The 24,821-nt window shown below is 44.9% G+C and overlaps 2 pseudogenes; one reads left to right on the top strand and one right to left on the bottom strand.

Moving 5' to 3' along the window:
- The first annotated feature begins 7,577 nt into the window (after window positions 1-7,577).
- LOC101283931 (olfactory receptor 1361-like) lies at window positions 7,578-8,517 on the top strand (annotated as a pseudogene).
- A 9,132-nt stretch (window positions 8,518-17,649) lies between these two features.
- Window positions 17,650-18,307, bottom strand: LOC101275191 (small nuclear ribonucleoprotein E-like; annotated as a pseudogene).
- Window positions 18,308-24,821: the final 6,514 nt, after the last annotated feature.

Below are 24,821 nucleotides of genomic sequence, written 5' to 3'. Positions count from 1 at the left end.
GGAAGCAGTCGCATAGCACAGGGAGATCAGCTCGGTGCTTTGTAACCACTTAGAGGGGTGGGATAGGGAGGGTGGGAGGGAGATGCAAGAGGGAGGGGACATGGGGATATATGTATACATATAGCTTATTCACTTTGTTATACAGCAGAAACTAACACAACATTGTAAAGCAATTATACTCCAATAAAGATGTTAAAAACAAAAAAAGGAATGAAGCATTGGCACATGCTACAATGTAGATGAGCCTCAAAAACATTATGCTGAGTGAAGGAAGTCAGTCACAGAAGGTCACACATTGTATGATTCCTTTTATATGAAATGTCCAGAATAGATAAATTCATAGAGACAGATTCGAGGCTGGGGGATGGGAAACGGGGAGTGACTGCTAATGGGCATGACGTTTCCTTGTAGGAGGGTGAAAATGCTTTGGAACAAACAGAGGTGGTGGCTGCCCAACATTGTGAATGTGCTAAATGCCACTGAATTGTTCACTTTTAAATGGTTAATTTTATATCATGTGACTCTCACCTCCATTAAGATGTAATGTTTGCAAAACGTTGCTCCCAGCAGTGGGGAGCCAGAGACACAATCCAGTGGTTAGGCAGGTCCCTCAGAGCTGCGGGAATCCCTCTGGGCCAGGCCCTGCAGAGAGGTCCCCCAAAGAGGCCCAGAGTCCCCATGACCCTGAGCTCAGGAGTAAAGGGAAAAGCCCAGAACAAGATGTGGTCGCCCTTCTCCCCAAAGAGACAAGCCAGCAGGGACAGAGTGTGGAGCGGACAATTAGCTGGTAACCTAACAAGACATGAGGGACTGAGCCTGAGGTGCAAGGACGGAGGGGTAAATTGGGCTCTTCCAGGTTCTCGTGATCCCTTGTGTGGGAACAAAGACCTCCCTCCACATTGCACGCAGCCCAGGAAACTCTCCCAGCAAAAACTGTGTCACCTCCTGCCAAATATCTCCAAAGCCAGAGGGGACACCTTCCATAGGTCAGTGGGGAGAGAAGGAAGCAGACAGGAAAAGAAAATAGCAAGCTGGGGGCTGCACATCGCCAGCCAGGCCTGCTGTGTGACCTTGGGGAAGTGAATTTGCCTCTCTGAACCTCAGTTCATTTGTCTGTATAACGAATACAAATAAAACGGGAAGCACCCTGTGTGTGCAAGCCCTGCTAAGAGGTTCCAGCTTCTGGGTCCTGCATGGCAGAATTTTAGGAGCTTTGGAACAAGAAAGACTGTGAGATACTGGGTAGTGGATTATTCTCTCCAAGACTCCTCATCCTATAAATGGAGGTAACAGTGCCTATCTTAGAAGATTAAGTAAGAGGAAGCACGTAGAACACCTTGTCATCGTGTCAGGTGCACAGGAAGCATGTAAGAAATGTTAGGTGTTAGCAGCAGGGCGATAGGGAGCCAATGCAGGATTTAAAGCAAAGAAAAGGTTGGTCATTTCACCCTGGTGGTGGCCATCGCAGAGGTTGAACGAGAAGAGTAAGCCTGGAGCCAGAGAGACCAGAGAAGGGATGGGTTTGAGTCTCAGAGTGACAAGATGAGAATCTGGTAGGGTGCTGGGAAGGAGAGGAAGGGTAAGGAAGAAGAGAGGGGGCAAGGTAAAACTGTCAGGATGCAGCTAATGGGGCTGAAGGACACTGGCTGCCACCAAACCTCTGGCCCAGGTGACCAGGCAGTCAGCAGGGTCACTGCTAAGCTCAGGTACAGCAGAGGAACAGGATTGAGGGTAGACACCGAGCTAGGTTTGATAAAGGGTAGAACCAATCTGGGGGTGCTCGGCAAAGATAAACACCCAAGAGGTGCATCTGTACCCTCAGGATGGAAGCTCGAGGGACACAGTGATCCGGACCAGAGAATGCGGTGGTATCCATCATTTACTTGCCCACGCATCTGGCCCTCTCTCTCCTAGTGAGCTCCTTGAGGATAGGTGGGGACCATGATGTGTGTGTGTGTGCGCGTGCATGCAATATTTCAGGCACGCAAAAAGGCAGAGATCATAATTCAATTTGGAACACAGCTATATTCATCATTCAACTTAAGAAGTAAAATGTCAAGTACAACTCTCCACTCCCACATTTTCCTCCGTCTCTCCCCCCTCCCCCGCCCCTAGATAACCAACCTCCTACATCAAGTGTTTATCACGCCAATGTACATTTTTCATCTTTACTACACAGGATGTGTCCACCAACAATATACTGTATAGAATTGTGCTGCATGTTTTTAAACTTTACATAAAGGGCAAGATTCTGTACACGTACTTCTATGATTATCTTCTCAAGCTTTTGAGATTCGTCCAGGTTGGTGCAAGCCATTCCACATTTGTTCCATTTCTGTGACTAGAAGCATCCACGAAATGGGAGCATCGTATTTGATGGAGGCGCCCCTATCGTGGGCGGATGCTCCTCTTTCCAGACCTCCTTGAACATGCCTCACGGTGCCCCTTCAAGGGAATTCCTCTGTGGTGGAATTGCTGGGTTGGGAGGGGGACTCTGTCATCATCTCAGAATTCCTGTCCACAGCTTGGGGAATGCCTCAGTGAAGATGCCCAAAAAGGGGTCAATGAATCAACAAGGAAGTGAGACAGGGAGTGTAGACTTCCTGGGCAGGGGAGGAGAGAAACAGGGCAGCAGGCAGAGGGACCCAGAGAGAAGGCTCCTCTCCAGGTCCAGAGAACACAAGTCATTAGAGGACAGAGGATTGAGCAGCCACTGTGTGCTGAGCTATAGGAGAGGGAAGGATTTGAGATGGGTCTTGAAAGCTGGAGCAAAGTCCTGAAGGAAGAACATTTGAGGCAGAGGAAACGGCAAGTGCAAAGGTCCTGGGGAAGATTAAATCTTGGACAAAGAGACCTGCATGGCTGGGAGACAGTGATATAAATGGAGATGGGGGAGGTGAGCAGGACCTAGACTTTGCAGAATTCGGAATTTCTTTTCACTTTTTTTTTTTTTTTAAGATTCCATATACATTTGATACCATGCAGTATTTGTCTTCCCCTGTTTGGCTTATTTCACTTAGCATAAGGCCCTCAAGGTATATCCATGTTGCCGCAAATGGCAGGATTTCCTTCTTTCTCATGGTTGAATAATATTCATATATATATTATATGAATATTATATAAAATCCATTCTTCCATTGTTTCCATATCTCAACTATTGTAAACAATGCTGCAATGAACATGAGGATGCAGGTATCTCTTCAATGTCCCATTTTTATTTCCTTTGGATATAAGGAAATAAAAGAAGTGGAATTGCCAGATCATATGGTAGTTCTATTTTTAATATTTGAGGAAACTCCATTTGTTTTCCATAGCAATTGAACCAGGATTTGGAATTTTACTCCAAATATTACTGGGAGGAAAGTACTATGTGAAGGACAAGATCTAATTTACTTTTGTAAAACCTCCTCCTACCTGATTAATGGAAATATTATCATAGGGGCCAGAAGTAGAAATCAGAGCTATATGAATATCTGGGGAAAAGAGCATTCTAAGCAGAGGGAACAGCAAGTGCAAAGGCCCTGAGGCAGGAGCATCTCTGGATTATTCAAGGACCATCAAAGAAACCAGAATGAGCACAGGAGATGAGATCAGAAATGAGAAGGGAGGGACAGATTTGAAGGTGATTGTCACTAGGTCTCTTGCAGCTTTAAAAAAATAACGCTTTTCTTTTAATGTCAATAGCATTGTACAAGGTGCTGAGTCCTCTCTTAGTTTCTACTAAACTAACAGAATTAAAATTAAAAGCAAAGTCCTAGCTCTCATAACCCTGTCTGAGATTTTTATATATTCAATACCTCTCTGTGTGATTAAGTCCTAGGAATGGTTTAATTGTCCTATTTTTTTTTTATTTTTTTGCAGTACGCGGGCCTCTCACTGTTGTGGCCTCTCCCGTTGCGGAGCACAGGCTCTGGACGCGCAGGCTCAGCGGCCATGGCTCACGGGCCTAGCCGCTCCGCAGCACGTGGGATCTTCCCAGACCGGGGCACGAACCCGTGTCCCCTGCATCGGCAGGTGGATTCTCAACCACTGCGCCACCAGGGAAGCCCCTGTCCTATTTATTTGATCAGCTTAATTTTATTAATATTTGTTCCACAGAGCTGCATGGATATACTTCAATCAACTTCTAGGATTCAATAAGTTTATGTTGTCCTCAAACAACAAATTCATCTTCATAAGAGTTAGTAGAGGACCCCCTAAGAGTTTCCATCCCACACCTGGGATTGATATTTATTTTGTTGGTTTTCAAATGGCATATCATTTCTATAATTATCTTACATTTCTCTTTGGTCGTTTTCTTTATTTGCAAGTTCAATACTTTTTAGTTATTTTTTTTCTGGAAAGTATAAATTTGTTTTCTTTTTTTAATTTAATTTTTAATTTTATATTAGAGTATAGTTGATTTACAATGTTGTGTTAATTTCAGGTGTACATCAAAGTGATTCAGTTATACATACATCCATTCTTTTCCAGATTCTTTTCCCATGTACATTATTACAGAGTATTGAGTAGAGTTCCCTGTGCTATACAGTAGGCCCTTGTTGATTATCTATTTTTTTAATTAATTTATTTTGGCTGTGCTGGGTCTTCATTGCGGTGCGTGGACTCTAGAGTGCACAGGCTCAGTAGCTGCATCTTGTGGACTTATTTGGGTATGTGGGATCTTTGTTCGCTGATCGAACCCGGAGCCCCTGCATTGGGAGCTCGGAGTCTTAATCACTGGACCACCAGGGAAGTCCCGATTATCCATTGTATATGCAGTAGCATGTATATGTTAACCCCAATTTCCTAATTTATCCCTCCCCCTCCCCTTTGGTAACAATACTTTTTATATATCAAATTATTGTCAGCTTTAACAACTGAAACATTCCTTTCTTGTAAGACTGAATGAAGTGTTGATATCCCTGTTAGAAATGCATTTATTAAATCCAAATCCTTACAAAAAAAAAAAGCACACACATAATTATTTTCTAATGTTAACTTCTTTCTCGTAATTTTTATTGAGAAGAATTTACAAGGCTTGACATGATTTTCAGGCTGCTCTTACAGCTCCAGCCCCTCAGGTTGTCCATCTGGATCCAAATACTCTTCTTGCTTTCACTATTTCAATCCCCAGCTTTTTAGATATGTTGGTTTATCCTCTCTGTGTTTATTGGATGTATGGTGGCATACAGAATGTTTTACAGAAAATGTTTAAAGAGTTTCATTTGAATTATATCTTTTTTGAATCACCCAGAGATAACTGAACAAAGAGACTTCAATGAAACCAAATTAAAATATCCAGGAAGTTTTGTAACTTTTGCCTGAAACCCCAAATTTATATTATATCTGTATAAAAGCCAAGAAGATATTCATGTGACTATCTTTCATTGAGAAGACGTTTCTAAAATACCATCTGATCATCTCAGACATCATTTGACCACGTTTCAGAGTCAGTAAATGTAATTCTGTTTTTTACTTTTTTCCAATTTTATTTCAAATGTTCTGAAATAAATCACAAGTTCATGTGATCAACAAACTTAAACTACCTTCAAAGTCTTGAATTTCACTTTATAAATAAATTGCAGGGGAAAAAAAGTTAGTGACACTGATGAAACTTCATTGTTAATGGCTGAAATTTTACTGACCTGATGTCGTTTTCTAAAAAGGTATTTTCTCTTTCCAGTAAATGGGTTTTACCACAAGCAGGTGCATGTGTCAGAATGGCAATGTCATGCCTACATCAAAATTACATTTTTTGAAATTCTGTTAATTATTTCATAACTGAAAAGTCTCAATTACTTTTAACCATACACTAGTGTTTTAAAAGTCCTGTATTACTTTCTAAATGCTTTCTGTCTGCTTTACCAACATATAATACTTTGACAGAAATTTTCCCCAGAACTTTCTGTTATTCAAATGCTTTTTAGTGTCTCACTGAATAATGACGTTCTTGACCATTATAAATTTTCTTTATTTGAGCCCAAAATGAACAAAACATGATTGCTATTCAGATGAAATATTTAAGTGTGAGCACTTCCAACTTTAATGAACGGTTTTGAATAGCACTTGGACCCAATATTTATATCACCTGTTACCATAAACTACCCATATTTTTATTTTTAAAAATTGTTTTTCATTCCAAAATTATAAATTAAGTGTTACATTTTACAGTGAGCCTTACACAGTAGCAAAACTGTTCCAGGTTGCTCAACTTCTGCAAGTATCAGATGTTCCAGGACTGCTATTCACCGTGAATATCATTTCTTTTTTATTCTTCCACAAATACAGCAATATTTAAAGGGAACATTATCCAATCTTTGTTGCCTTTTCATTCTGGATGCTTTCTTTTCATGTTTATTGTAAACTTTTGATTTTATAATTATGAGAACATTGCACACTGACAATTTAGACAAAAACTACAATGCACAAACAATAAAAACCAAAGTAAATCTTAACTATTTAAAACCAGGACCAACCTCAAAATTTGAGGGTAATGATAAACTGGTACTTCTCCTACAGCACAGATAATTTTATAAGCACACAGTCACACTGCTCACAGTGACAGTAGCCAAACTGGCAAAAAGTTTTGCAAATGTTTCTCAGATGTTGCCCATGTTTCAAAGCTCATTACAACATTCAACAACAGTAAACTTGAAAGTGTGTTTATATTGTAATTTGTATTGTTAATTAATTTTACTATTCTTTGGATGTTCTTTAAGGGTATATTCCAGCCTTCGCCAAATCTTTCTAGATTTTAGCAATGAGACTAGTGTGCTGGTGCATACTGACTGTATACTAGCCTTGTATTAGCAATAGGAGGTCATGGTTGCTCTTGACATGCAAGGACAGGCAATGTTTTTGAGGAGTATGAGATCTAATGGAGCAGAGAAAGGGGAGTTGTAGCAGGAGGGCTATTTGGGACAAAGAAGGGATTCCTTCAAAAATAGAAGATTTTTTTGGAATCCTTGCATTTTAGTTTGAAATCGCCCCAAAGCATGTTCTGAGTCAAGAACTTCAGTGCAAATAGTTTATTTGGGAAATAATCCCAGGAGACCCACTGAGTGTTTGGAGAAAGGAGGTGTGGATAAGTAGGTTTCCACTCTTGGCAACTGAGGGGTCATCTTTCTAGGGATCCTTGAGAGAACACACCCCAGAACTGCTTCACTCAGAAGTGATGAAGCTGGGGCGTTCACCCAACAAGGCCTGTCCCTCACTGGCCAAAAGTCACTCTTGGGGTGCCAACCCCCAACACTTCCATGTTACCCTGTGTGCAGGCTGAGCCTGCTCTGGTGACCAGATGAAACCTTGGGGCATAGAGATACACGTGATGGAAGTGAGAAATGGTCAGTGTGCTTGGGAGCTGTCCACCAAACTCCAGGTGACATCTTGCAGGTGGGCTGTGGGGAATGAATGGTGTGTTCACTGATGGAAATGACGCAGCAAATGGTGGGGGAGGGTCCTGTTGCAGGAGGGAGTGGGAAGAGCTGATGAATGGCTGAACTAACAAGAGGGGATGAGATCCAGGGTGCAAAGGAGAGGCTGGCCTTGGCCAGGACCCTGGACAGCTCCGCTGTGTCATTTCTGATTGATTCAGGATGGCCGTTGAAGGGGCAAATCTCACCCTGGTCTCTGAGTTCCTGTTCCTGGGCTTCTCGGAGGACCCTAAGCAACAGCAGCTGGCGTTCGTACTCTTCCCGAGCATGTACCTGGTCACAGAACTGGGGAACCTGCTCATTATCCTGGCCATCGCCATCGACGTCCAGCTTCCATGTACTTCTTCCTGGCCAACCTGGACTTTGTGGACATTTGCTACACCTCCACCACCATCTGCGAGATGCTGGCCAATCACATGTCAGGACACAAAGGGATTCTTTATGCTGGCTGCCTGACCCAGACGTTCTGCTTCACGTGGTTCGCCGGCATCGGCAGCTTCCTGCTGACCGCCATGGCCTACGACCGCCATGTGGCCATCTGTCACCCTCTGCACTATGCCACGTCTGTGATACCACAGCTCTGTAGGCTCCTGGTGGCAGCATCCTGGACTGCAACCTTTGGGAATGCCTTGACCTACATGATATCACTGACCCGCCTCTCATTCTGCATCCACAACCAGGTCCCCCATTTCTTCTGTGACCTCAGCCGTCTGCTGAAGCTCGCATGCTCTGACACCTTTCTCAACAATGCAATCGTGTACACCGTGGGCGCCCTGCCCATCATCACCCCCTTTATGGGCATCTTGGTATCCTACACGCACATCTTTGCTGCTGCGTTGAGGATCCCGCCCACCAGAGGCAAGCGGAAGGCCTTCTCCACCTGTGGCTCTCACCTCTCTGTGGTGTCCCTGTTCTACGGCACACTCATCAGGGTATATTTCAGCCCCATGTCCTCCCGCACGGCCCAGAGGACACAACCGCTGCAGTGATGTACACCGTGGTCACTCCCATGCTGAACCCCTTCATCTACAGTCTACGCAACAATGACATGAAGGGCGCCTTGGGGGCCCTCATCAGCAGGAGGCCAGTTTTTATTTGGTGACCACAGCATTGGAATGCCTGTCCAAATACAGCTCCCATCTGTTCTGAACTTCCGGGCACAGTCCCAGTCTTAGATAGTTCCTTCATATCACTCTTGGTTCATTTGTTTATTACCTCATCCTTCCAACAGATAGTTATTGAACATCTGTCACATTTTACTATTTACTGTTTAGTATTTACAGTCTTTCAAGAGTCTGGCAGAGAACAAACAAAATCCCTGATCTTGTGGCACTTAAACTGCAGCCTAAAGCACACATAATGGTTAAAAGGAAGTACTCTGGGGCTCCCCTGGTGGCGCAGTGGTTGAGAGCCCACCTGCCGATGCAGGGAATACGGGTTAGTGCCCCGGTCCGGGAAGATCCCACATGCCGCGGAGCGGCTGGGCCTGTGAGCCATGGCCGCTGAGCCTGCGCGTCCGGAGCCTGTGCTCCGCAACGGGAGAGGCCACAACAGTGAGAGGCCCGTGTACCGCAAAAAAAAAAAAAAAAAAGGAAGTACTCTGGAAACCAGAGAGATCAGGATTCAAGCCCCGCATTGAGTTAAGGGTCAGGTTAAGCTGCTATAAGAAAGAGACCCAAGGCAAAAGCTCAGAAGTCATAAGATTTTGCACACTGAACTCGGATTTTTTAGCAACATTGTTGCTTCAGAAAACTTAGTAGACATCTGGTCTAGTTGCTTCTAGCTAGTTCCATTGCTAGAACATTCCGTGTTCTTTTCTAGCCAGAGTTCTTGTGTCTATTTAATTTGCAGTATTTGCTTCATTGAACTATCTATATCTTTGTTATTCTCCATTAATGGTCATCTGAAACAACAGCCTTGGGCAGGCTCCTTGTTTATACTGTTTAGGGGGCGAGGAAGCTTTTGGCTCTTCCAAACTTGTGATGTTCCTGACTTTGAAAAGTGGCCAATTCTTGTGTAAGAGCATCTCCTTCTTGTGATTCCTTGCTGAAAGCAGCAAGGAGCAGCCCACTTACAGTGACATTCTAACACTTTACAATCTTTACAATCACTTCTAGAAACACAGGCTTAGTAGACATACGATCTAGCTTTCAGGTAGGTGATCGCGGGTGATGACATTACCAAATGTTGTTCTTTGGCAAAGTGAGGGTCAGTTATCCAGTCTGCAATATTTGTGACCTTACCAGCAGGTCACTAAGCTAATGCAACTAATTTTTTTTTTTTTTTTTTTTTTTTGCAGTACGCGGGCCTCTCACTGTTGTGGCCTCTCCCGTTGCGGAGCACAGGCTCCGGACGCACAGGCTCAGCGGCCATGGCTCACGGGCCCAGCCGCTCCGCGGCATGTGGGATCTTCCCGGACTGGGGCACGAACCCGTGTCCCCTGCATCAGCAGGCGGACTCTCAACCACTGCGCCACCAGGGAAGTCCTGCAACTAATTTTTGATTTTTGTGATTGCAACACCCCATTCCTGATACTAATTTTTGTATTAGGTAGGATGAATAGCCTACCTGCTGTATTTGGGCTTCTATAACAAAATACCACAAATTATATGGCTTAAATCACAGAAATTTATTGTCTTACAGCTCTGGAGACAAGTCTGAGATCAAGGCATTAGCAGGTTGGTTTCTTCCGAGGCTATAAAGGAGAGTCTGTTCCATGCCTCTCCCCTCACTCCTGGTAGTTTACTGGCTATCTTTGGTGTCCCTTGACTTGTAGATATCTGCCTTCATCTTTACATGGCATCCTCCCTGTGGGCATGTCTATCTCCAAATGTCCCCTTTTTATAAGGAAACCAGTTACCTTGGATTAGGAACTCACCTTACTCTAATATGGCCCCATCTTAACCACTATATGCAAAAACAGACACATTCTGAACACTAGGGGTTAGGATTTCAACACATAAATTTGGGAAAGGGATGTAATTCAATCCATAACATTTGCTTAAACAAAAGACTAAATGAATAATGGGACCTCCCCCCCCCGGTGGCACAGTGGTTAAGAATCCGCCTGCCAATGCAGGGAACATAGGTTCGAGCCCTGGTCCGGGAAGATCCCATATGTCACAGAGCAGCTGAGCCCGCGTGCCACAACTAACTACTGAAGCCCTTGCACCTAGAGCCTGTGCTCAGCAACAAGAGAAGCCATTGCAAGGAGAAACCCGCACACCGCAACAAAGAGTAGCCCTGGCTCGCCGCAACTAGAGAAATTCCGCAGGCAGCAACAAAGACCCAACACAGCTAAAAATAAATAAATAATTTAAAAAAATAAAAGAGCAATGGCTCAAGCAAAGTAGAAGTTTATTCCTCTCTCAACTAAGTCAGAGTTCTATATCAGTGGGTGACTCTGCTCCTTTCAATCAATCAGAAACCTAGGTTCCCAATGTTCTATTTCTTGTCTATTTCCCTGAGCATTATTATTGTCTGTGAGGTTGAAGCTGTGAACTCTAGATTGAAAAAAAGAAGAAGAAAGAAATCAGCGAGCACAGGGGAAGAAAGTCCCTGATCTTGAAGTGTCACGTACTTTTCGCATTCCACACTGGGTAATACCTAGCTGCAAGAGAGGCTGGGAAATACGGCATAGGTGGTCAGCCATGTTGCTAGGCTGTGATTCTGTCATTACAGCAAAAGGAGAGAGTAGATTTTTGTGGAGAGCTGGCAGTCCACATTCCCTCCCTCCAGCCACCGAATACATGAAAGCATGCTTCTCCCCACCCATAGAATCCACTTATACCCTGCCCTGAAGAAGATAACCTAAAGTCCCATCCAGTGATGCTTTCAGTTCAGAGTCCAAAATCTCTGCCTGATACACAGTCTTCTTCAGCAGAACAGAATGTTTATCCCATGATCTAATAATTTTTAAACTAGAAGTTTATTTATCTGGCCCTCCTCTCACCCATAGTACAATATGAGACCAGCTACTGGTCCATCATAACGATCAAATCCCACAGGGCAGAATCTATTTAAGATTTCCCTGCTTATGAAGTGGAATAAGTTCTTTGGCTCTAGAGGGGAAAACCTCTTTGTCTGTTATTCACTGCAGTCTCTGGTTTTGCCATCTGGGATATTCTTCCTTGTCCATTACCCTCTGTAGCCACCGTCAATGAAAAATGAATCAGTTGATCTAAGAAAGAAATGGAAAATTTTATTTAAGCCAAATTTGAGGATTTTAACCCAGGAAGAGCATCTCAAAAAGCTCTGAGAACTGTTCCACCTGTTAGAAGTCAAGGCACAGTTATATAAGTTTTTTTGAGACAGAAGGCTGTACATCAAAAAGTGTATTATTGACAGTTTACATAATCCAGATCTAAGTGTCATTGTGGTGGGTCACGTGACCCCTGATAAGCTCAAGAAGAAATGCTATCTTTTTTTTTTTTGCGGTACGCGGGCCTCTCACTGTTGTGGCCTCTCCCGTTGCGGAGCACAGGCTCCGGACGCGCAGGCTCAGCGGCCATGGCTCACGGGCCTAGCCGCTCCGCGGCATGTGGGATCTTCCCGGACCGGGGCACGAACCCGTGTCCCCTGCATCGGCAGGCAGACTCTCAACCACTGCGCCACCAGGGAAGCCAGAAATGCTATCTTTGAAGGAGTTCTCTGGTTGATGCTAGGAAAATGTTGCTCTTTACGGCAGGTATTCCTGCCAATGGGGGAGGTTTGATGATGAATAATGCACATACACAATGCACAGTTCGGCGGAGAGACAAGGCCAAAAAGCAGAGGAGAATTTTTACGGTTGAATTTTGCTTGTCTTGCCATAAAGTATGAATTTTATTTCACACCACATTTGAAGTAAACATAGAAGGAAATACCCTTCTTGAGAATTCTACAGCCATCATCGCCTGATTCCTCTAATGCAAATTAGGGAACCTGGGAATTTTTTTTTTTTATAGCTGCTCTGGATCTTCGTTGCTGCGCACGGGCTTTCTCTAGCTGCAGCGAGCGGGGGCTACTGTTCGTTGCGGTGCGCAGGCTTCTCATTGCGGTGGCTTCTCATTGCGGTGGCTTCTCTTGTTGTGGAGCACCGGCTCTAGGCACGTGGGCTTCAGTAGTTGCGGCACGCAGGCTCAGTAGTTGTGCCGCACAGGCTTAGTTGCTCTGCACCATGTGGGATCCTCCCGCACCAGGGCTTGAACCCGTGTCTCCTGCACTGGCAGGCGGATTCTTAGCCACTGCGCCACCAGGGAAGCCCGGGATCTGGGTGTTGTTTTAAGGCTCAAACAGGCACAGACTGGGCGCATGGTTTCGAAATAATTCTCTGGAACACTTCACAGGCTATTTGTTCCCAGTCAGTAACCATACCAGAAGCTTTTTCCCAGCCGAAGTTTTTGCATTCCTTGATTTACCCGGGTCTCTTTATCATGTGAACGGTGGCTACCTGAGGTCCTTTGAAACAAAGGTCTTGGGTGAGAAGGTGTGTCAGTCTCAGCAGGGAACACCTGGGGTCACCCACCTGGACATGTAACACTTGTAGGGACCCCCACAGACATTTCCGCAACCAACCAGAGCCAATGGTGTGGCTGGACTAGCCATTGTGGTTCTTATGATTTCAAGACACCTCAGCAACAACCACTGGGGAACTTTGAAAAAAAGATTTCTTACAGGTCCTGGAGGGTACAGGACACACCGAGGGCCACACAGTGAGGTCACAGGTAGAGAGACAGCACAGACCTGGGGCTCTGCCTTTATTAGGGTCCAAGTGTGGGGTGCCTGGGGTGTTGCAGATTCACTCTTTATTGGCTAATTTAAAGCCTAGTAACAAGAATTAGGGCACAAGAAGGGAGAAGTAGGGCCGCGCAAGTGGTCAGTTATTTAGGTTACCCAGGGCTTTCTGAAAGGAGAGCCTCATGGGTGGGGCAGCCTAGTTCCTTATCTGGTTGTTTATCTGGTCCTTATCTGGTAGCTGTATCTTACAGCTGCCGATATGTTTATTCAAGATGAATGAATTACTATTTGGCCATAAAAAAGAAAAAAATTCTGCCATTTGTGACAATTGGACCTTGAGGGCATTATGCTAAGTGAAATAAGTCCGACAGAGAAAGGACAAATACCGTTTGATGTCGTTTAGACAGTTATATGTGGTATCTAAAAAACAACAGCAACAAAATGAATTCATAGATACAGAGAGCAGATTGGTGTTACCAGAGGCAGGGAGTGAGTGGTAGCGTAAATGGGTGAAAGTGGTCAAAAAGGACAAACTTCAGGTTATAAAATAATTAACTCAGGAAGTGTAATGTACAGCGTGATTTGTATAGTTAATAATACTGTACTGTGTATTTGAAAGTTGTGAAGGGAGATCTTGAGAGTTGTGAAGAGAGATCTTGAAAGTTCTCTTCACAAGAAAAAAAAATTGTAACTATGTGTGATGATGGTTGGGTTTTTTGGTTTGTTTTTATTAAAGTATAGTTGATTTACAATATTGTGTTAATTTCAGGTGTACAGCAAAGTGATTCAGTTATACACATATATGTATACATCTATATTCTTTTTTTATTCCATTATAGCTTATGGTGATGATTGTGCACTAGACTTATTGGGGTGATCATTTGACAATATATACAAATATGGAATCATTATGTTGTGTACCTGAGTGCTGCCTGGGATAAGTCATTTCACCCTTTTGAGTCCCCATTTTCTCATATGTAAAATAAAGGTAATAATGCCTAGTGCACAAGGATGTTAGGAGGATTAAATGAGATAATACAGTTCATGAATGACTGGCAAGCAAGATGACTGTAGATGTGAAATGAGGACTCTCCTGGCAGTCCAGTGGCTAAGACTCGGTGCTTCCACTGCTGGGGGCGCAGGTTCCATCCCTGGTCAGGGACCTAAGATCCCATGTGCCGTGTGGCAGGGCCAAAACAATTAAAAATAATTTTTTTAAAGTGTGAAATGGATAAACACATTTTACTTAAATGTGTAGAAAACACAACTGGTACCTCAAGCCTGCACTATGATGAGGCCAAAGAAGTTATTTGAGTTTTTTTTAATCGTCAGCTGGTAATAACAACATAAGGGTAACAATATGAAGAAATGTTTTAGAACCACACTCCCAACAAAGAACACCTAAAAAAAACAAACTGCGTTGCCTTCTCAACAATTTCTCACTTCACTGATCATTTCTAGCTGGAGACACTTTTTTTTTAAGTTTTTAAAGTCATGTTTATTGACGTAGAATTTACATTCAGTAAAACTCACTCTGAAGTTTGACAAATGCAATGACCACCATAACCAAAGAGTAGAGCCGTTCTTCAGCCCTGCTGACTTAAACAATATTCACAACCTAAAAGCTGAGAGTCATGTTTTATTCGGCGGGAATTTTTAGGACTTCAAGCCCGGGAAGCAGCATCTCAAGTAACCCTGAAAGAACTGCTCTGGGGAGGCCAGGGGGAAGCCAGGTTATATAGGCGTTTTGCAACAAAGGGCAGATAGTCTGAACATCGAAAGATTGTTAATTAAAGAAAACCAGATATGTCAAGTTAAGGAATTTAGTGCTTTTCTACGTATAGGAAGATACAAGAGTCTGGGCTCACTGAAATCATTATTTTGATATGCACCTCTGTTATGTGGTGCCAGTATCCTGTGTTTTCACATCCTGAGTTTCCACAGGGCTCACTGTGGGGAGCGGCTGCAGTCTGATAGCTGCTAGATGGCAGGTATTCTTTCCTTCCTTAGTTCCCTCAGGGCTTACCGGCTCACGTCGGAGGGCTGCAAGCACTGAAGACTGTGACATCCTTCGTTTACTGATACGGCAGAAAATATTCCATTTATCAGCCCTGACCCCCCACCCCAAAATCCTATGCAACAAACTCTTCCCTGATCCTTAGGAATGCACTGATCTGTTTTCTGTTGAAGGGGTTAAATTTGATCAATAAAATGATCTACTATAAAAAAAAATTGTAAGCACAAAGAAATAAGTTTTTAAAAGGATGCTTTGAAACATACAATCTTTAACATAGTCAAAAGAATGGAATTTAAATATAATCTTTGTAAATTAAAGCAGTTGACAGTCTCTTAGGATAGTTGTAGAATAAATAGCTAGTCTAGTTACTGTGGCAAGCTTCAGGCTGGGGCCAGTTAGTAGAAAAACTATTTTATTGTATTTATTTTTTAAAAAACATTTTTTATTATTATTTGGCCCTGTCAGGTCTTAGTTGCGGCACTCGAGATCTTCATTGCGGCACTCGGGATCTTCGTTGCGGCATGTGGGATCTTCCTTTGCAGTGCTTGGGCTCTTCATTGTGGTGCGCGGGCTTCTCTAGTTGCAGAGCACAGGCTCTCTAGATGTGGTGCATGGGCTCTAGAACGCGCAGGCTGTAGAACGTGCGGGCTCAGTAGTTGCGGCATGTGGGCTCAGTTGCCCTGAGGCACGTGGGACCTTAGTTCCCCAACCAGGGATAGAACCCCATCCCCTGCATTGGAAGGCGGATTCTTAACCACTGGACCACCAGGGAAGTCCCCTAGAAAAACTATTTTAACTAATGGAATTGAATTCTACAGAAATTCTCTCAGGGGCAGATATACGTTCTTAGATATTTGGCACCTTCTCAAAAGTTTACCCTGCTACCACCATGAAAGGGACAAAGAAAGCAAAAACCTTTATTCTATAAATATCAATCGTCACATGTTCAAATACACTTTAACTCCTTGAAAAGCTTCTTTCAAGCACCAAAATTCTGTCTTTCAAGCACCAGCCCTGAAGTTTGTCAGCATCTTGAACTAGACTGAACCGAGTCACCTGCCATGGCTGAAAAGTTCTAGTTGAAGATACTTTGTTTTGTTTTGTTTTAATTTTATTGAAGTAGAGTTTATTTACAATGCTGTGTTCATTTCTGCTGTAGGACAAAGTGATTCAGTTATACATATATATTCTTCTTCATATTCTTTTCCATTATGGTTTATCACAGGATATTGAATATAGTTCCCTGTGCTAGACAGCTTGCTGTTTATCCATTCTCTATATAATAGTCTGCTAACTCCAAACTCCCATTCTAATAGACATTTCTCCAAAGAAGATATACAGATTGCCAACAAACCCTTGAAAGAATGCTCAACATCACTAATCATTAGAGAAGCGCAAATCAAAACTACAATGAGGGGGTCAGAAGGGCCATCATCCAAAAATCTACAAACAGTAAATGCTGGAGAGGGTGTGGAGAAAAGGAACTCTCTTGCACTGTTGGTGGGAATGTAAATTGATACAACCACTATGGAGAACAGTATGGAGGTTCCTTAAAAAACTAAAAATAGAACTACCATACGACCCAGCAACCCCACTACTGGGTATACACCCTGAGAAAACCATAATTCAAAAAGAGTCATGTACCACAATGTTCATTGTAGCTCTATTTACAATAGCCAGGACATGGAATCAACCTAAGTGTCCATCGACAGATGAATGGATAAAGAAGATGTGGCGCATATATACAATGGAATCTTACTCGGCCATAAAAAGAAATGATATTGAGTTATTTGTAGTGAGGTGGATGGACCTAGAGTCTGTCATACAGAGTGAAGTAATTCAGAAAGAGGAAAACGAATACTGTATGCTCTCACATATATAAGGAATTAAAAAAAAAATGGTTCTGAAGAACCTAGGGGCAGGACAGGAATAGAGACGCAGATGTAGAGAATGGACTTGAGGACATGGGGAGGGGGAAGGGTAAGCTGAGACGAAGTGAGAGAGTGGCATGGACATATATACACTACCAAATGTAAAATAGATAGCTAGTGGGAAGCAGCCGCATAGCACAGGGAGATCAGCTCGGTGCTTTGTGACCACCTAGAGGGGTGGGATAGGGAGGATGGGAGGGAGATGCAAGAGGAAGGGGATATGGGGATATATGTATATGTATAGCTGATTCACTTTGTTATAAAGCAGAAGCTAACACACTATTGTAAAGCAATTATACTCCAATAAAGATGTTAAAAAAAAAAAACCTCCCAATCTATCCCTCCCCCATCTTCTTCCCCCTTGGCAATCACCAGTCTGTCCTCTACATCTGTGAGTCTGTTTCTGATAAGTTCATTTGTGTCATATTTTAGATTCCACATATACGTGCTATCACATGATATTTGTCTTTCTCTTTCTGACTTATTTCACTTAGTATGATCATCTCTACGTCCACCCTTGTTGCTGCAAATGACATTATTTTATCCTCTTTTATGGCTGAGTAATATTCTAGTTGGAGACACTTTGGAGCAGAGTAATATTACCTCCTTTGAGCATGATCTGCCCCAGGTGTTTTCTTGACTTTGTTTTAGAATGAATCCCTCAGCATCATCTGATATAAGGTTTCTGTACTCATTAAAACCAATGATACAGCCCTCTATCTGCATACTCACTTGCTCATAAAGCTACAGTTGAGGGACTTCCCTGGTAGCACAGTTGTTAAGAATCCACCTGTCAATGCAGGTGACATGGGATCAAGCCCTGGTCCGGGAAGATCCCACATGCCGCAGAGCAACTAAGCCCATGCACCACAACTACAGAGCTCGCACTCTAGAGCCCGCGAGCCACAATTACTGAGCCCACATGCCACAGTTACTGAAACCCACGTGCCTGGAGTCCGTGCTCCGCAACAAGAGAAGCCACCGCAAGGAGAAGCCCATGCACTGCAACGAAGAGTAGCCCCGGCTCGCCACAACTAGAGAAACCCCATGCGCAGCAACGAAGACCCAACGTAGCCAAAAATAAATAAATAAAATAAACTTATACTAAAAAACAAATAAATAAAATAAAGCCGGACTTGAATCCGAGATCTCTTTTGCAAGTATCTGAAAATGATGGGGTGCACTGTCACCTTCTGCACCTTTTGGTTCTGACCATGGTACCCCATGGTGGATGCTCACAATGACTAACCCACCTGAGATTTTTTTTTTTTTTTTTTTTTGCGGTACGCGGGCCTCTCACTGTTGCGGCCCCTCCCGTTGCGGAGCACAGGCTCCGGACGCGCAGGCTCAGCGGCCACGGCTCACGGGCCCAGCCGCTCCGCGGCATGTGGGATCTTCCCGGACCGGGGCACGAACCCGCATCCCCTGCATCGGCAGGCGGACTCTCAACCACTGCGCCACCAGGGAAGCCCCTGAGATATTTTTAAATGATAGATTTAAAGAAAAAAATCAAGGAAATGATAGAACCTTTGGTACACAGACATGGCTTTAGCAGCCACTGTTGGTGACCTCTCCCCACATTCCTTCAACACACCCGTAGTTCATCTGCAGACAGTTCCCATCATATGCCCACGACTTCTGATACAGAGTGTTCTTGGCCCGCGTGTGGCAGACCAGAAGCTGCAGGGTGTTAATGCCCAGGGTGTAGCCATCAATCTCTGAGGGTCAAGAGTTGGTGGGCAAATACCCCCAGCATCCTGACCTTTCAGTTGGATGACTCTAAGATGACTTCAGAGTAGACGTCAGAAGTGTTCATAAGATCCCTAGTGGAAACAACCCCTGGTTGCCCGCAGCGGTAGCCACTCATGAACGTACCTCCTCTCCCTGTCTCCTTTCCCCACTCTCTCACCAGGCTTCCAGGAACCACCTCCCACAGACTCTTGTTTGGGGGTCTACTTTTGGGGAAACCCAAAGTAAGACATGGACAAAAGGGTAGAGGTGACGTGGGGATAACTAAAGTTTGTAAACTCTGAGATAGTGCATCTAAAACACTCAGTGCCTGGTGCATAGTAGATACTCAACAGATGCTATTGGTTGTTTTGTTGTTGCTACTTTTTTAAAATTGTGGTAAAATACACATAACATAAAATTTACCATCTTAATCTGTTTTCAGTGTATAGTTAAGTAGCATTTCATCTCGCAAAATGGGGACTCTGCCCCCATTAAACACTTACTCCCCATTTCCACCCCTCAGCCGCTTGCACCCACCTTTCTACTTTCTTCTGTCTCTGTGAATTTGACTACTCTAGGGACCTCATATGAGACGAATCATGCAATATGTGTCCTTTTTGTGACTGGCGTATTTCATTTAGCATAATGTCCTCAAGTTTCATCCACATTACAGCTTGTGTCAGAAGGTCCTTCCTTTTTAAGACTGAATAATATTCCATTGTGTGGGTGAACCATATTTTGTTTATCCATTCGTCCACCAAAGGCCATTTGGTTTGCTTCCACCTTTTAGCTATTGTGAATAATGCTGCCATGAACATGGGTGTATGGTGGTGTTGTGACTTTTTATCATTTGCTTGTTAACTCATTCATTGTTCCAAAGTCACGAGACTTCCAATATGCCAGTGTTCATACTGAGAGTAATCTAGGAATCATTTCTATATATTGATACTTTGGGAGTGGAGAAGGATCTCTCTGAAAAATAGACTCCCTAAGACAAAGAAGGCAGCTTTTTCTGTTGCCTAAGCTGTCGGTCCTTCCTAAAAGGAGTGGTTCTCAACAAGGAGGATGATTTAGGCCACACACCAGGGGGCACTGACAATGTATGGAAACATTTTACGTTGTCATTACTGGGGGTGGGGTGCTAATGGCATCTAGTGAGTAGTGTCCAGGGATGTTGCTCAACATCCTACAGTGCACAGGACAGCCTTACACTATAAAGAATGATCCAGCCCAAAATGTCAACGGTGCCAAGGTTGAGAAATCAACCTGAAAGAATGACATGCTTCACGTCATGTCATGCCTCACGTTCCACTCTGCACCAGGTCAGAAAGGCAGCAGCAGAGGTGAAACCTAAACAGGTTAAATCCAGGATCCCTGGTGAGACATCTTGGTGACAGGTGGCATCATAGAGAGAGCAAATAGGTATCTAGGACTGTGAAGGGTCTGAGACTTTACCTGTAAGCTGACAATTTAACCTGCCAGTTTCATGGATGCTGGCAGAAGATACGAGACTCCAGGGCCAGAGACAAAGGACTTTACTACTCACAGCACAGCAGGCAGTATGAACTTCATGTTTTTGCTGGTTCCTCTCAAATGCCACGGGGACAATGCAGGTGCACGTTGGGTTTGCACCACAGCTGAGTAACTCTGAGCTCAGAAACTCCTGTCTTTTCTAGTGGACTGTGAACAAACCTTTATCTCAGAGGGAAGCATTTAACTTTGTTACATGGACAGCAAACAAACCTGCCCTCTGCCCCAGAGCAAGAAATTCTATCTTCCGGGGCTGCTTGCTACACGAACATTCTTGAAAAGACAGCCAGAACGAAAGCTGTTCACACCCCTGCTTGTGAGTTGTATGGAAACACCCGGGACTCACAGAGAATCATCTCTCAGTAGTGGTAGCTCTGACACCCAATGGGAAGCGGCTGTCATCTGCAAAGGTAATTTGGGCTGGAGGTCAAGCAGATGAGGCTGTTCAGGGCATAGTACAGAGGTTCAGGGTGTTAACTCTGGAGTCAGACAGCCTGAGTTCAAATCTTGATTTTGCCATTTTCAGCTGTGTGGCCTTGAGCAAGTTTCTTGACCTCTCTGTGCTCCAGTTTCTCCTGATGTAAAATGGGAATAATAATAGCCCCATCTCATAGGGTTATTGTGAAAATTAATATATGAGCTTATATATGTGAGGCATTTAGAACAGCACAGGCAGATTGAGGGAAATGTCAGTGTTAACCATAATTATTATTAATTATTATGATGATGCCATAAAGCTTGTGGTCATGTCTCTTTTTCAGCATTTGTGGGCAAGGTCTGTAATCCACACAGTTCCCTTGGAGTCTGCCTCAGAGAATTTGGGGAGAACACGGGGCCCTTTGCTCCCTCCTCCCCACACTGGCTCCTTCCCTGTTGATTCTTAATAAACAGGGCAGCAGGGCTGGAGCAGTGGTGGTTTCAGGGTCAGGGGAAATCAGACAGATTCAGGTTCAAATCTTGGCTTTGGCACAGTGCCAGCTGTGTGACCTTGATAAGCAACTTTCCTGCTGAGGGGACTCCAAGTACACACTGCACAAGGGTCTCAGTGAAGGGTCGAGTTCCCCATCCCCGCCCACCCCTTGCCCACGTGCTGCACGTGACCGGCTCAGCACATCTGTTGACGCTCTGGGTCATCTTTAGCCAGTGCCATGTCGATTATCATCCTTGTTATATTATTATTCAGTGAGCAAGACTCCATAGGATGCAAGCTGAGACCATCTTTGCTCTTTTCCTGCAGTACTCGGTAAATTCACTCTGGCCCCTCGGTCTCTCTGCATGCCTCAAACTCCAGGAGAGATTTGGAGGGGAGGGAGAGGCAACCCCCTTACAGTCCTCCTTCAGCCCTCACCTCAATTGCCACCTCCTCAGGGAAGCCTTCCCTGACTTCCACCCCAAATTAATCAGGTCCCCCTATACCAAGGGCTTTCTTCTTCCAGCACCTATGCATGGTGGGGTGCGGGGGTGTCTTTCTCCAGCTGCTGAAGCTGGTGGTGGCCCTATATCAACACCCCCCAGGATCAGTCTTCAACCAACAAGGACGGGAATTGGTAGATAAATACCCCAGCTCCTTCACCCCTCAGGTCCTCAAACTCTGAAGGGCATGCTCCCTGCTGCCCCCCAGAGGTCCCTGGTGGCACTGTGCTCCAGACTTTCAGAGAGGTAACGCTTCTCACATCCCCACCCGCTACCTGTGTCTCTTTGGGTAGCTTCCCAAATAAATTACTTGCTCTCGAATTTTTGTCTCATGGTCTGCTTCTGGGGGATCCCAACCTAAGACAGCAGTTTGCCTTATCCTAACAAATTCCACAGGGGTTTGCAGGTATTGGTTGTCTCTCCCCACTGGGCTGAGTCATGTCTAGCATCATGTCTCCGAAGCCTGCACAGTGCCTGGCATGTAGTAGGTGCTCAATAAGTGACCCTGAGTCTCAGGGTTGTGAGGTGGCCTGATGGCAACACAGAGCTCTTCCCCCACCCCGGTTCTCAGAAGTCCCCAGTTGGAGAATGACGGTGCAGGAGGGCAGCCCACTCCTTCTGAGCTATAAATGGCAGGCTTCATCCACCTCATGCCCCAGGCTACGCAGCCTGGACAGCTGGACCAGAGTCCCCAGGGGCCAGGAACCCCAGATGACCCTTCCAGTCCTGGCCAGGAATTCTGGGGTGTCCCTGGGGCAGATACACAGAGAGAGCATAAGGTTACAGGGCAGGGGGCACAGCTGGGCTCTAACACCATTCCTAGCCGCCTTCTCCCCTCCCCGGCATCAGATTCCACCTCTGGGAGCTCCCTGAGCAAGAGGCCATTCCAGGGACAAGGGTCTACCCTACAAGGACGTGGAGCGAGCCCGCATCTCCTGTGGGAGGGATCCCTTTTTGGAGCCGGTGGTGTCAGGCCTGGAATTAGCCACACCACCTGCGATGAGGCTGGTTCCAGGGTCTCCTGGGGGGACATCAGGAGTGGAGAGAGCTGACCTCTGATGACTCAGCCTGAGATAGTCAGGGGATGGGAGTTGGGGGGCAGGAAAGCATGGTGGGAGGTGGGGTCTTAGAACTTCCCTCCAGCTCTGTTCTAGAGTCAGCTGGGTCGAGTGTCAGCTCTGTCACTCACAAGATGGATGACCCCGTGTGGGTCACTCTGCGCCTCAGGTTCCTTTTCTATAAAATGAGAATAAGAACAGTCCACTACCTCTTAGGGTTCAGGGAGGCTTACATGAGATGCTGCGTGTCCAGTGCTCAGTGTGGTGTCCCTCATGTGGTACTCGATCAATGAACAGTATTCCATGATCTACCTAGTGTCCTTTAATCATCACTGACATTCTTCAAGATGCAATTATGATACCCTACTTTAATCATAAGAGGAAAGAGTCTGCACAGCCAGGGCATGGGGCGGGGGTGAGATGAGGAAGGCGGACAGAGAACTGAGCTGGGGAGGGGTCTAGGTTGAGCTCTCCTAGCTCCTGAACATGGGGAGAAACCAGTATCCTTGGAGCATGGGGCTGGGGGCGGGGGTGCAGGGGAGGTGTTCTCACCATGACAGAGAAAAGGAAGCTGACTTAAGGGACAGTGAAGGAATCAGGAGGGGGCAGAGAGGTGCTGGGAACTCTAGATCTCACCCCTCATACTCTCCAGCAGCGCTGCCCACTGCCCAGTCCCTTTATCTCACTCCCTCTGCGGCCTCAGGCAGGAAACAGAAGCCTCACTACCTGCACTCCATACCACATAGAAGTCTTTTTTTTTTTTAATAGGTCTGGGTTTTTTTTAATTAATTAATTTTTATTGGCGTATAGTTGCTTTACAATGTTGTGTTAACTTCTACTGCACAGCAAAATGAATCCACCATACCTAAATATATAGCCCCGCCCTTTTGGATATCCCTCCCATTTAGAACGCCAGAGTGCATTAGGTAGAGTTTCCTGTGCTATACATATGTTCCCATCAGTTGTCTATTTTACACATTGTATCAATAATGTATATGTGTCAATCCCAATCTCCCAATTCCTCCCACCCCACCCCTCTCCCCCTTGGTGTCCATGTTTGTTATCCATGTCTGTGTCTGTATTTCTGCTTGGCAAATAAAGTCATCTGTACCATTTTTCTAGATTCCACATATATGTGTTAATATACGATACTCGTTTTTCTCTTTCTGACTTACTTCACTCTATATGACACTCTCTAGGTCCATCCATGTCTCTACAAATGACCCAATGTCATTCCTTTCTATGGCTGAGTAATATTCCATCGTGTATACCACATAGAAGTCTGGATGCAGGGCTAGGTCCGGGGCTCTGTCTAGGAGTCCAAGAGGGTTTCTTGGAGGAGGGAGGCATCTGATCTGAGCCTTGAAGGATGAATAGAAGTTTCCTAGTTAGAGAGATGGGTCTGTATGTGAATGTGTGTGAGAGAGTGTGTGAGTGTATAGAGCGAATTGTTCATTTTAATTAACAAGGACTTTCTGATCCTCTGGGGGGTGGGTGCATTCAGGGCACCACAGATAGGACCAGGCACAGGCCTGCCCCAAAGCTGCTGATGGTCCAAAACAGATGATCAAATAATAACAATAATAGTAATGGCTCCCACATTCCAAGCCTGTGCTTCTGGGGCTCAGCACGTGAGAGGTATTCTGTGTTTCTCAAGTGAATGAATGAGTGAATACATCTTTCTTTCTTTTTTTTTTTTTTTTTTTTTTTTGCGGTACGCAGACCTCTCACTGTTGTGGCCTCTCCCATTGCGGAGCACAGGCTCCGGACGCGCAGGCTCAGCGGCCATGGCTCACGGGTCCAGCCGCTCTGCGGCACGTGGGATCCTCCCGGACAGGGGCACGAACCCACGTCCCCTACATCGGCAGGCGGACTCCCAACCACTGCGCCACCAGGGAAGCCCTCTTTTTTTTTTTTTTTTGAATACATCTTTCTGAAGGCAGTGAGTCCCTGCTCCAGTTGCTGGAGGGAAGGCAAAACAGGCAGAGGGGACCGAACATGCAAAGCC

This window comes from Orcinus orca, chromosome 3, assembly GCF_937001465.1.
Source record: "Orcinus orca chromosome 3, mOrcOrc1.1, whole genome shotgun sequence".
In the NCBI taxonomy this organism is placed as follows: Eukaryota; Metazoa; Chordata; class Mammalia; order Artiodactyla; family Delphinidae; genus Orcinus; species Orcinus orca.
The sequence above is the reverse complement of the archived record's forward strand: the minus strand, read 5'-3'. Positions and strand labels throughout refer to the sequence as shown.